Genomic DNA, 15,234 nt, shown 5'->3' with positions numbered 1-15,234 from the left:
TGAAAGCTAATCGAATCGTTTCCAGGCATGGATCTTCCCAAGAAATTTGTAGTCAAAAAAATTAGAGACTTTAAAACCTCAATAGAAATAGGATTGTTTACAATAATATTATTAATAATAAGAATAACAATAAAGTAATGAGATCTTTAAAATGTTATCCAAATCTTATCATATCTAAAAGATTTAATGAGAGTTTTACAGAAAGAATTGGATTCTTTCTTTCCCATCTCTATGTTTTACCTTGTTTTATTTTTTGAGATAGTAAAAGATGCAAAAAGCAGTATTGATTTGAGATTTCACAGGCATGGATCATCCCAAGAAATTTGTTCTTCGATCGATGGATCATCTTCACGAACTCAATATTGAATGTGTATTCTGGTAAAACTTCCCCTAAAATCAGTAATCACATGCAAGCTTCGGTTTGCAAATCGTGGTATCATATTCCATCTCCGACCCGTTTATTTCGCCCACGACCTATAATTCTTTGGAGCCCTTTAAATGCAGTCTGTATTTGGATTCAAGATCTGATGAGATCTGTCTTATTGAAACTGGAAAGGAAAAGGAAGTTGTTGAAACATCCCTTGAACGTGAAACGACGTCTTTCCACAAGAAAAGACCAGATGCTGGAATTAGTTGGCTCGTGCAATGGCCTGTTATGCTTCCTGGTGAAAACCCGATTACCAGACGATAGATATAAAGAAAACGTTTGCGTATACAACCCTTTAACGTGTGATTACATAGAGATTCTGGAAACATGCTTAGTGTATAAAAGAAAAGTTTCGGATTATGGCACGAAATTTGGATTTGGTTGCTGCAAGTATACGGGCCAGTGGCAAGGTTTTCAGCTTCATGCCAGAATGGGATAGAATTCTCTTTGGATCAACAATTCAAGGACAGGTTTTCACTGTGGGAGTTGATAGTAGATGGAGGGAGCACGAAATTGATGACTACTGCGAAATCTATTCCACACGTTGCAAATATCCTGTTGTCTTTAACGGAGTGCTTCACTGGCAGGGGGACGTATTTATCGACCAAACAACTAATATTATTTATACATTTGATCTGAAGAAGAAAAGAGTAGAATAATCCATCTACCACCCACTTTGCAAATCATAGGGTGGATTATACCGCTTGTGGGAATATTGAATGATCATCTTTGTGCAGCTGAGATTGAGGATTTCTCTTGTGTTTGGATAATGAAGGATTAACGGGGTTGTGGAATCTTGGACTAAGTATATAGTTTTGGAAGGACCCGATTTCACGGAATCCACATTTTGTTTGCACCGGTGCTTCACATGCATTTTCTGAAGAAGAAGAAAAAGAAGAAGAAGATATTGACTCTGAAGAAGAAAAGGAGGAAATAATGGGAGTCGCGAATCATATTTGCTTGCACTGGAGAAATAAAGCGCATATTTGGGTGGGAAAGTCGTCCACCTCTGCCATATGTTCCCGTCTGGAAAATTTAGGTACAAGATGTTTTTACAAGTTAATTAATTTTCTATGAATTTGTAAAAAAAAAAAAAAAAAGAAAAGCTAGTTTGTATTATGATTTTTTGTCTTGTGATATTACATTACAATGCACTCTTTATACAAGTCCCTTTGAGATTGTTATGATTGTATTAACTCTTTGTTCGTATTTATTTAGGGATTTTTATGGGTTTATTGGGGTTTGTTTTGCTTTATTTGTTAGCTTATTAGTAGGTGTCCGTTCATCCAGATGTTTTTTTTAATTCCCATTTTGTACGTCTATTGGATTGTACGTGTTGTGGCATGATGCATTGTAGAAGGCCTAATATATACCCCATATATTTTCCATGATTCCAATGCCCCTCTTTCATCGTTCTGTTGTAATTTATGTTTGTGCTTGCTTATAGTATTGCCCGTGTCCATTGTTTTTAGTTCATTTTACATCACACAATTTGAATTCTTGTTTCATTCTACGCTGTCTTTGGCCTTTTAATATTTAATGATTATTTCATGATCCCATTGAATTTCTTGTTTCTTTCTGACAGTACTATAGCTTCCCCTTGGTTTTGAGTCATATTGAGAATGAATCTCTAACTGACCTTGTTTCATCTTTTTCTAGTCAAGGAACGTACTTACAAACCGTGTTCAATCCACAATTCCATGCATAATTTCTGAAAAAAAAAAGGGAAAATGAAAATAAAAATTTGTTAACTGAAAAATACGAAAAATAAAAAATAATCAATTTGTAATTAGTTAATAATTATTAGCCAAAAATATTATAATCATACATTTTTATACTAAATCTATCATAATAAAATAAAGTCATTTCAATCCAATAATATTATACAATCAAATTATGGATAATATATTAATTATTTAGTATAAAAATATAATTCTATATTATTAATATTATATATATATATTTATATATATTTAAATATATATATATATATATATATTTTAAAATTAATTAATTCTAGAAAATAAGTATATGCAATGTGTGTGCGATACAAGATATTAATGAAGACAATGAGAAAAATGATAGTTGTTCTAAATTCGCCATAAATTAAAGAAAATTTGAGTACAATTTTTGTTTTGGGTTGAAAAAAAAAAATTCAAAAAGACATTTCAAAAATAAAAAAATAAAAAAATGAATATGTTTGGGGTTAGGGAGGAAAATAAGAAATGTGAATGTAGCGAACCAACTCGTATCTATTATCTAATCAAAATTTAATTGAGCATGCATAATAATTAATTGAAAGCTTAACATCGAAAAGTAAATACAACAAATCCAGTTAGCGGAATACAACCGACGATCTAAATTTTAGTAATAAATCCCGTTTATACAACCATATCGAAATAGGATATGAAATCCCTGACCCTAACCCCTAGCACTCACACTGCTGTTGTGACACCTGATCTGACTCCTGCAATGAACCGCCCGCACCGTCGAGCATAAGACCTGCCCCGCCACATCGGTATCCAAGATACACAAACACAAGGGCGTAAGCGACTACGTTCAATACGAAAAAATAATATATAAACAGATATGAAGCATAAAAATGACTTTAAAATTCTAGTAAAACAGTCTGCTCAGGGGCGCCAATGAATATACAACACCGTGCTGGAGAGCGATTTCGCGGGGCACTCGTATACTTCCTTATCACTCAAACATCAGTCTTGACCGTCGCGGCGTCTCACAGTGATAAACAAAATTATGGGGGCTGAGCCTCCTCATACACTCGACCCAGCTCTCATGAGATGCAGTTTATTATAAAATCATGCATGTTCTAAAGCAGTAAAACATAAAATATAAAGCACATACAAATACAACACATAAGTTCATATATCACGCCGGCTATCTCGATCAGTACTTGCGTACCTCTATCATAATAGGAAAATCCTAGTACACTGCTCTAGGTTTCAAGCCTACAAGTTAATATTATCATATATCACTATCAATGATCTAAAAGTCTTAATTAAGCTAATAGATACTCCTATTATTTTTAGGAGCCCAAAGTTATACTTTCGTTCATTGTCAGTCATTTGATGTCGATTGTCCCAACTCCTGGACACAGCTACCTTTCGAACGATTCGTCAACTCCCGGTGATAGCCTAGAAGACTAGGAACCGATTATATGGACTAAGAAGCAAGAGAAAATGATAGGAAATCGGTGCAATAAATGAGCTCTCGGACCATCTATTTATAGAGCTCGATCGAAGCCTTCGATCTGCACTTTGGAGCCTCCGATCCGTGCATGCCTGCCGCGTGTCCTGCCAGCATATTGAAGCCTCCGATCGCACATCAGTGACTTCATCCTTACATCACTATTCTGACATCATTGTGTTCAGCCGACTGCCAGGGTTCGGAGCGTCCGAACTCCAATCGAACCATCCGATCGGAATGGAGCTTCCGATCCTCCAAACATAGCTTCCAAACTGCCCATTTAGCTAATTATTTAATTTAATTATCATTAAACCCTTAATCACCATATTTTGGGTACGAGTCACTACATTGAATTAGTTATAAATTGGAACCTGGAACCGTGAAAATGTGAAGGAGTGAGGTGAGAGTTTAAAAAACAGATCAAGACACCAATTAATTATTCTACTATATATCCTAAAATTTAATAAATAATAAAGATTGATATCAATAATAAAAAAAAGCTCTAAACAAAAGTAATTCACAATCATTATATATTTCCTTTTCTTCGGCCATTTCTAATATTTCAAAATCATTACAAGATTTATTTATTATAAAAATAAGAGAATGGAATATTGCATGAAAAAGAACAAAAACTTCAAATTTGGGAACAATTGAAAATTCTGTACCGAAGTTTGTCAATTGTCCTCAACAATATAACATTATTGAATATATATTCAATAAATCAAAAACATCATAACAATATAACATTCATTTACCAAGATATACTTTAAAAACAATTTCAAGAACAAAACCCTATAAAAATTGGGGATAATTAATTTAAACCGAGGAACTGTCAAAATTAAATACGAAAATTAGGAATAATGATGCGAATGCTTCGACAAATATATTCAAACAAGAACGGTAGCAACACATTTGAGTCACAAAACCCTAAAAATAATGGAAACACATAAATATTAAAGATTAATTCGTACAATGAGGACCAAAATAATTTCTCTAAACGAACAATTTTCTCAGTTACTCAAGACAAATCATATATAGCAGCCGATTTAACAAATTAAAAACAGGGTTCACCTATTTTTTTTATTTCTCCGCCTTCTTCACAATGCTCGATTTCTTATACTTCCTCACTCCACAAGCTCTTTCAACTGACTTATCTTTTGACTGTCTGCTTCGTCTCGTCATCAGTGCCATTTTTTGAGCTCAAAACCTTGTCGCAAAAGATCACTGCTTTTCTGCGAGAAGAATCAGTTGGGGGAGGGAGGGAAACTACCGATCGTCTCGGTTTCCTGGTTTTTTTTATTTGAAAATTAAAGTGAGGGGTAGCGTTGGATGTTTAAATCATTTTAGGGGCATTTTGGTATACAGACCAAAATAGAGAGTTGTAACAAAAAACAGACTTATGTCAGGGATTTAGAACAACAAATTCCTAAAACAGGAACCGATGAAAAATTCATGTTATCTCAAATTCCCCCATGGAAAAATCACAATTTACATGCTGAGACGTGGAGTGCACACCATGTGCGAAGATTCCACGCTTTACCTTCTCGAACAACACACGAGTCCTTGTACAAAATGCCAGTCATATAACCTACACGGTTTTCATGAATATGCGAATTTATTATACATATCGACATGCATGCATTGCATTATATTTCCGATGAGATGGTCTCATTTTTTATATATGTCAATTTTATTTATATTTATAATAATAAATAATATTTTTGGCATAAAATGTAATAATATTTTTTAATGGATAACTCATATAAGAAATCTGTCTGAAAAAATGACATTTGAGACCGTTTTATAGGAATTTTTGTTTTACCATAATATATACTAGCGGATGACCGATGACATACACGTTATTTTGTGTTCTATAAAAAAGAATGAATAAAAAATGAAGTGTTTTTTTAAAAAATTAAAATAAAATTATTAACTTTTAAATTGTCATGTAGGAGATAAAAATAAAATATATAAAAAAATATAGTTAATTTGATAATACGATGGGTGTTTTACGAAAATCCAAAATCACACAATTAATTTCTCCTCGTATAGTTAATATAGGGAACTCTTGCATTATAATATATACTCGCGACGGAGCACACGCATTGCATGTGGAACATATTATATACAAATATAATGTATTGTATATTAAATAATTTGTTAATTTAAAAGTGTTTTTTTATCTATATTTTTTTAAATCTAAAAAAAATTAGTTAGTAAAGAGTACACACACTTAATAAGATAATAATAATAAAGATAGTAAATATAGTAAATATATATCTATATATAATATTTTATATTATCTCTATAGAACAAATGTAATTTGAATGAAAGAGAACAACATAAATAAATATAGAAATATGTCAAAGTATGTAAAATATTAAAGATTTTGTGTTTTTGGGTTAGTTGATGGAATAATTAGAGAGAAAAGGGGATCGAAAAGAGCAAATTGAGGAGGGTGAGAACAGTGGAAATTAATAAAATGCTGAAAAATCAAAAAAGTTTCTTCATCCATCATCATCATAATAAATTATTATTGTTGTTGTTATTTTGTATGCCCCTATAAAACTGCGACATAAGTTGGTAAGTCATATATATAACAAAAAATTTTATGAGATGTCTTGAAGGTCATTTTTTTAGACTAGTATCTTATATGAGTTATTTATTAAAAAGTATTACATTTTATGTTAAAAGTATTACTTATTATTTTCGAGGGAAACTTGTAAAACTTGTAAAAATATTACTTATTATTATAAATAAGAATATGATTGTTTCGTCTCACATGTATGAGACCGTTTCATATGAGTGTTAGTCATCATATACATAGTTAATGCAAATTTTATTTTATGAGACAATATTATGAGTTCATGTTGTGAGATAGATCTCTTATTCAATCCGATTCAAAGAAAAATAATTCTTTTTTTTTAATCTAAAATATGGTTTAATTTTCTAATAAGTAATCATCTAGAGCCATGAAACTGTCTCACATGATTAAACTCACTCAATTATTAATTATTAAATGATAAAATATATATTCATCAAATCATATTTTTTCGATTCCAGAATAGTCATATACATATATATACTAGAAAAGTGCACGTGCGCTGCACGTGGATGACTAACGGTTGAAAACATGATCACGAAATTTAGATATTATTTAAATCTGTTTAATAATACTATTTTTAGGAGTATTTATCAATCTAAATAGAACAAAACACATTAGATAAAAAAACAACGTGCATTACAATAAATCATATATATTCACATATCCAAATATGACACTTTTCAATCCGTGTTTTTGTGTGATTTTGATGTGAGGAAAACTTTCTTCAAGTCAAAAAAATTACTTCATTCGTCCTAATTATATAGAACTATTTTTTCACACGGATTAAGAAAAAAAATATTGGGATACAAATTTTGTACAAACTCCTTATTCTATCCCTATTTAATTTATTTAAAAAATGATTGCATAATTTTCAAGATGTAGTTAATAAGGATATATTAGTCAAGGAGTGTAATAAATATTATGTTGAATCCGATATTTTGGTGATAACAAACAACAACTCATTGTATAGGAATGTGCTGCCAATCCTTTGTATTTCAGGAATCTACTACAACTCCTACCGCAACCGTCTAAACCCTTCAAGTTATCTACCGGAAGCTTGTCAACCGCCTTTGTCTCTCGACCGATTGCAGTCACAAGCCTATCGACTGGTTATTCAAACCAGCAGAGGATAAATCTCTCTACCGAAAGCTTGTCAACCGCCTTTGTCTCTCGACCGATTGCAGTCACAAGCCTATCGACTGGTTATTCAAACCAGCAGAGGATAAATCTCTCTACCGGAAGAAAGTCAACTGCTTATCAAGACATCTCAAGACAAATACTTGAGACAAGACGTTCTTTGCAAGATCTTTTATTAAAAGCAGAACCAGCGTATCAGAAGATCTGTTGACTCTTGCATCGAGACAACAGGTTGCACTAAAATGGCAAAAACGCAGAATGGCTACAGATAAAGCATTCGACCGTTTATACCAGTTTTGGACTCTGGAAGTTATCTGCATCTAAAGAAGTGTACGATCTTCATACAGAATCATCAACGTATTTATGAAGCATTAAATATGCATTCAATGCAGCATCAGAACATTCAAAATAAAGACGTTGATGATTGACCTATATAAAGGGAAGATTGCTCAAGAAGTAAAATAGAGAAGACAAGCAACTCGAAAAATCTCAATCAACTCAATCACTTGAATACTATCAGAAGTCCTCATCTGATATACCAAAGCAATACTTGAGCACACTATCAAGATCATTCACTTGCTGCTCAAATAAACCCTCGCCTACAGTTTACATATCTGATCTTCAAGGATCATCCTAGGGTTTCCAAGCTTCTCGACCGCTCTGCAGTTTGAGAAACTCAACCGGACTGTACTCATTATTGAAGAGACTTGAAGCTACTCTGAAAGTTTCCACCAGTCTGATAAGAACTGAGAATCTTATCTGTGTAAATCTAGGAGTTTCGGATTAGGCATTGGATAAGTCCTAAGTCTGAAGTGGGTGTATTGCAAGACGTTGTAATAACCAAAGTCTTCTAGTGAATTCCTTCCTAAGTGAAAGAAAGGGAGACGTAGAAGGATTAAGCCTTCGAACTTCCATAAATCGTGCTCAGTCTTTACTGCATATTTATCTTATATATTGCTCTTACATCGTGTTATAACTTGCCTTTGCATCACTAAAACCTCTGAACTATTTCCGCACTTTTTAAGTTGTTCAAACCGTTTTAGAAGTTGAGAAAACAGATTAAGTGAACTAAACTTCACTTGATCATTTTGAAAAGGAAGAAGAAAAGTTTCAGAGTGTATTCACCCCCCCCCCTCTACCCTCTGAACCGATCCCAACATATTACTATACATTTGAGACAAAAAAACAATGTGACCTATATAAGTTGACAGATAGAGTTTTTTTTTTCATTAAATTAATACTAATAATAAATAAAACCAATAAAAATAAGGGTAGTACTACATGTACACGGATTTTTATACGTTCAATTAAACATTAAACTTAAAATTACATGATTATCCCAATACTATATTTGAAAAAAATCTTTCAAAAATGCATCAGAGATAATCATGTAATTTTAAGTGTAATGTGTAAACGTGTAACTCTCCGTGTACATGTAGTATTATCCTAAAAATAATGTAAAACCGATTGTATGACGCTTACCAATAGCTATAGCTGGTGGTGACGGTGCAACTCAAATCTTTTAAACTGCACAACTCAAGCTCTATGTCTCGAAAAATTTTATTAATTAAAAAATGATCATATTAATGTTAAAATAAAAACCCTAAAATTGTTATTAAATTCAATATCACTCATGTTTGTGCGAAATTTTCAACCATTAAAAACCTTTCTCTATTTTTTTAGAGTTACATAATATAAATAGTTAATTTTATGTCATAATGATTCTTCTGTAAATTAATATTGATGTTCATGGGAAATAAAATTTCTCATGATATGAATTAAATAAATATGTGTAATAAAAAAACATATTTTAAAGACAAAAAAATATAATATGTATTTTAAGAAAAAAAGATTCAAACGTCATATGTAATTTTTTTCCCTATAATTAATATTTATTATGAATATTATATTATATATAGTCTACACTAAATTCAAAAGTAGAAAGTAATTTATATCATTTAAAACTTCTCATTAATTTCTTTTTCTATGAATAAAACTTAAAATAAATCAAACTAATAAAATTATAGTGATGATAAATGTTAGAAAAATTTACAAAAGCACACTTAAAATCCAAATGATCTGAATACTCATATTCATTGGAAAGACGCTCTAAAAAAATGACATATATTGACATATTTTAAAGGCACTTGTGGATTTTTTTTAGTGTTTTTTTTAATCTCTTTATTTTACTTGTGGCTATTAGGCAAAAATTATATATAAAGGTTGAAAAACAGAAAAATCTGGAAGCCAAAAAAAAAAAGAATGTAGACGTCTTTATATCCTTAATATCGAAGTAAAAATAAAATACAAGAAAATGAATGACAAATTTATTTATATTTAGGAAGATGAGCAGGAAAAAAAAATTACATTAATTTTACAAAAAAATGGATAGCTGGTCATAATAATTAACACACAATATTTACCGAAATAATTAAATGCAAACACACGCTTCGAATGCATCAATAAATAATCCTTCCGTTATACATCAAATAATAAAAAATTAGACCTTATTTTTTTCTTAGAAATATTATTTTCTACTAAGCACTCAAACTACAAGGTTATCAAATTTAGTGGAGTTAAGTATATTATTAATGACTATATTAAGTTAGTACAGAAAATGACATAAACAACCTTATGAATCACAAATAAATTATAGATAGAAGAATAATATATATAAATAAAATTGAAAATAAATCAAACTAATCAAATTATAGTGCAAATAAACATTAGACAAATTTACAAAAGTGCATTTATAATCTACATGTTTCACTACCCAGTTTCATTGGAAAGAAACTAAAAAAAAATTGATATTTACTGACATATTTAAAGGCACTTGTGGATTTTTTTTAATTTTCTAATTTTTCCTATTTTTTTTATTTTACTTGTGGCTATTAGCAAAAAATTACATGAAAAATTACTTTTTTTAAAAAGTAAAATATGGAAGCGAAACCAAAAAAATATAGACGCCTTTATACCCTTCATATTGAAATAAAATCAAAGACACGAAGATGAAATCAAAATTTATTTATATTTATAAAAAAGGGGAAAACATTAGTTTCACAAAAATTAAAGTGGGTAGTCGGTTATAGTAATTAACACACATTATCGAAATAATTAAATAAAAACACACGGATCCAAATTACTATGCATTAATAAATAAACCTTCCACTATACATCAAATAATAAAAAAATTAGCTCTTATTTTTTCCTAGAAATATCATTTTCCATTAAACATTCAAACTACATGGTTATGAAATTTGGTGGAGTTATTTATACTATTCATGACTCTATTAAGTTTCTGCAAAAAATGATATAAACAACCTTATGAACCAAAAATAAATAAGAGGGTAAAAGTGGTAACAAATCAAACTCATATATTTATAGTTGTAGTATAGATTATAGTATTAGATTAGATAAAGATAAAATTGATCACAAATCAAAATCATATATTTATAGTTATAATATAGATTATAATATTAGATTAGATATTAGAGATATATAATAGATAAATCAAATCAAATAAGAAAAAAACCAAATAATAATGCACCAAATTTTTATTTTTTATTTGAAACAGTGCATATCAAATAAAAACAAGATCAAATAAAAAATAGTAGATGCACAAAATTTTAATTTTTTTCTATTTGAAAGAGTGCATGATATACTTTTTCAAATGATTTACTTAATTAGTTGAAGAGAGTCGCATAAATAAATAATTGAAAAAAACACATTAATTATGAAGTATTAATGGAAAAAGGTAGCCATGTAAATTCACAATTAAAATTACATATTATAATATAGATTATAGTATTAGATTAGATATTAGAGATATATAATAGAGAAATTAAATCAAATAAGAAAAAAACCAAATAATAAATAGTAGATGCTGGACGCACAAAATTTCCATTTTTTATTTGAAACAGTGCATATCAAATAAAAACAAGACCAAATAATAAATAGTAAATGCACAAAATTTTAATTTTTTTTATTTGAAAGAATGCATGATATACTTTTTTAAATGAATTACTTAAAGTTAAAGAGAGTCACATAAATAAATAATTTAAAAAACACATTAGTTATGTAGTATTAATGGAAAAAGAAATGCATGTAAATTCACAATTAAACTCACATATTTATATATGTAATAGAATAGATTAGATTAGATAAAGGTAAAATTGTTCACAAACAAAACTCATATATTTATAGTTATAAATAATATAGATTATAGTATTAGATTAGATATTAGAGATATATAATAGAGAAATTAAATCAAATAAGAAAAAAACCATTTTTTTTTAATTTGAAACAGTGCATATCATATAATGATCGGATGGACACTATGCAAGCTACTCTACTTGCTCAACTAGATGCAAAAATTGACACTATGCAAGCTTGCCTTGGCACTCAACTCACTGAGATCATTCTTCGACTCAACCAAGGTGATGCCAAAAAGGGGGAAGAAGAGCAACGTAGAGCAGCAGAGGCAAGAAGACGTGAAGAAGAATCCAGAAGAAAGGAAGAAGCCGACAGAAGAAGAAGAGAAGGCGATAGGTCAGGAGGAGCCAATTGGTTCAAAAAATGAACAAATTGTTTCTTCCTTACTTATCGCAGCTGCATCTCATTGTTGTCTTTCTTCAGTAGGTGTAATAAGAATGCTTATTGTAATTAATGAAATTCATTCTCTCAATGAAGTTCATTTTAATGTTTTCATATTGTTCTTGGAGCACTTAAGTTTTGTCATCACCAAAAAGGGGGAAATTGTTGAATCCGACATTTTGGTGATAACAAACAACTCATTGTATAGGAATGTGCTGCCAATCCTTTGTACTTCAGGAATCTACTACAACTCCTACCGCAACCGTCTAAACCATTCAAGATATCTTCCGGAAGCTTGTCAACCGCCTTTGTCTCTCGACCGGTTGCAGTCACAAGCCTATCGACTGGTTACTTAAACCAGCAGAAGATAAATCTCTCTACCGGAAGCTTATCAACCGCCTTTGTCTCTCGACCGATTGCAGTCACAAGCCTATCGACTGGTCATTCAAACCAGCAGAGGATCAGTCAACGGCTTATCAAGATATCTCAAGACAAATACTTGAGAAGAGACGTTCTTTGCAAAGATCTTTTATTAAAAGCAGAACCGGCGTATCAGAAGATTTGATTGACTCTTGCATCGAGACAACAGGTTGCACTAAAATGGCAAAAATGCAGAATGGCTACAGATAAAGCATTCGACCGTTTATACCAGTTTTGGACTCTGGAAGTTGTCTGCATTTAAAGAAGTGTACGATCTTCATGCAGAATCATCAATGCATTTATGAAGCATTAAATGTGCATTCAATGCAGCATCAGAACGTTCAAAATAAAGACGTTGGTGATTGACCTATATAAAGGGAAGATTGCTCAAGAAGTGAAAGAAAACAAGAAGGAGACAAGCAACTCAAAAATCTCAATCACTTGAAGTCCTTATCTAACATACTGAAGCAATACTTGAGCACACTTACAAGATCATTCACTTGCTGCTCAAATAAACCCTCGCCTACAGTTTACATATCTGATCTTCAAGGATCATCCTAGGGTTTCCAAGCTTCTCGACCGCTCTGCAGTTTGAGAAACTCAACCGGACTGTACTCATTATTGAAGAGACTTGAAGCTACTCTGAAAGTTTCCACCAGTCTGATAAGAACTGAGAATCTTATCTGTGTAAATCTAGGAGTTTCGGATTAGGCATTGGATAAGTCCTAAGTCTGAAGTGGGTGGATTACAAGACGTTGTAATAACCAAAGTCTTCTAGTGAATTCCTTCCTGAGTGGAAGAAGGGGAGACGTAGAAGGATTAAGCCTTCGAACTTCCATAAAATCGTGCCTTAATCTTTACTGCTATTTATCTTACATATTGCTCATACACTGTGTTCTAAACTTTGCATTACTAAAACCTCTGAACTATTTCCGCACTATTTAAGTTGTTCAAACCGTTTTAGAAGTTGAGAAACCAGATTAAGTGAACTAAACTTCACTTGATCATTTTGAAAAGATAGAAGAAAAGTTTCAGAGTGTATTCACCCCCCCTCTACCCTCTGAACCGATCCCAACAAAATAGTAGATGCACAAAATTTTAATTTTTTTTTATTTGAAAGAATGCATGATATACTTTTTTAAATGAATTACTTAAAGTTGAAGAGAGTCACATAAATAAATAATTAAAAAAACACATTAGTTATGTAGTATTAATGGAAAAAGAAATGCATGTAAATTCACAATTAAACTCACATATTTATATATGTAATAGAATAGATTAGATTAGATAAAGGTAAAATTGTTCACAAACAAAACTCATATATTTATAGTTATAAATAATATAGACTATAGTATTAGATTAGATATTAGAGATATATAATAGAGAAATTAAATCAAATAAGAAAAAAACCAATTTTTTTTAATTTGAAACAGTGCATATCAAATAAAAAAACAAGACCAAATAATAAATAGTAGATGTAAAAAATTTTAATTTTTTTTATTTGAAAGAGCATGTAAATATCAAATAAAAAAACAAGACCACATAATAAATAGTAGATGCACAAAATTTTAATTTTTTTTTTTTTGAAAGAGTGCATGATAAACTTTTTTAAATGAATTACTTAAATTTTTTTTATTTGAAAGAGTGCATGATACACTTTTTTAAATGAATTAATTAATTAGTTGAATAGAGTCACATAAATAATTGAAAAAAAATATTAATTATGTAGTATTAATTGAAAATGGTAGACATGTAAATTCACAATTAAACTCGCATATTTATATATGTAATAGATTAAATGAATTACTTAAATTTTTTTATTTGAAAGAGTGCATGATACACATTTTTAAATGAATTACTTAATTAGTTGAATATAGTCACATAAATAATTGAAAAAACACATTAATTATGTAGTATTAATTGAAAAAAAACATTAATTATGTAGTATTAATTGAAAAGGGTAGACATGTAAATTCACAATTAAACTCGCATATTTATATATGTAATAGTAGATTAAATGAATTACTTAAATTTTTTTTATTTGAAAGAGTGCATGATACACTTTTTTAAATGAATTACTTAATTAGTTGAATAGAGTCACATAAATAATTGAAAAAACACATTAATTATGTAGTATTAATTGAAAAGGATAGACATGTAAATTTACAATTAAACTCACATATTTATATTTTTTTTATTTGAAAGAGTGCATGATACACTTTTTTAAATGAATTACTTAATTAGTTGAATAGAGTCACATAAATAATTGAAAAAACACATTAATTATGTAGTATTAATTGAAAAGGATAAACATGTAAATTCACAATTAAACTCACATATTTATATAGATAATAATAATAATAAATATATGTAATAGATATATATAATCTAGCTCTTTCCTTTTTAGATTTGCAATACGAGTTAAAATTTCAAAATAGCCCTATCATTTCGGCTTAAACTTGTGAAACTATCCCTGAAGTATTTAACATGGTCAAGATATAACTTTGAAAGTATTACATGCCATTTTTGATTTTGTTTTAGAAATCTCACCTTTTACGTATGCCCCAAGAATATATTATATAATTATAGTGTCGTGTACTCGTGTACGTAATTTATATGTTATTATATTAGTTTGAAAATTTAATCCGTCCAACTACGGCTGTCTCACCTCATAAAATAAAATCATATAGCATGAATCCATTTTATAGAAAAGTATATTTTTAAAGTTGGGTTTTAGTTTTAAATTTATCTTTGAAATTATTTTCAGCTGTTGTATCCAAACTAACAAAAATACTTTTTGTTTGTTCCATGTTAATAAAATATCTAATAAAGTGTCGGCGATTAG

This window comes from Henckelia pumila, chromosome 1 (assembly GCF_033568475.1).
Source record: "Henckelia pumila isolate YLH828 chromosome 1, ASM3356847v2, whole genome shotgun sequence".
Lineage (NCBI taxonomy): Eukaryota > Viridiplantae > Streptophyta > Magnoliopsida > Lamiales > Gesneriaceae > Henckelia > Henckelia pumila.
Note: the sequence above shows the minus strand (reverse complement) of the source record.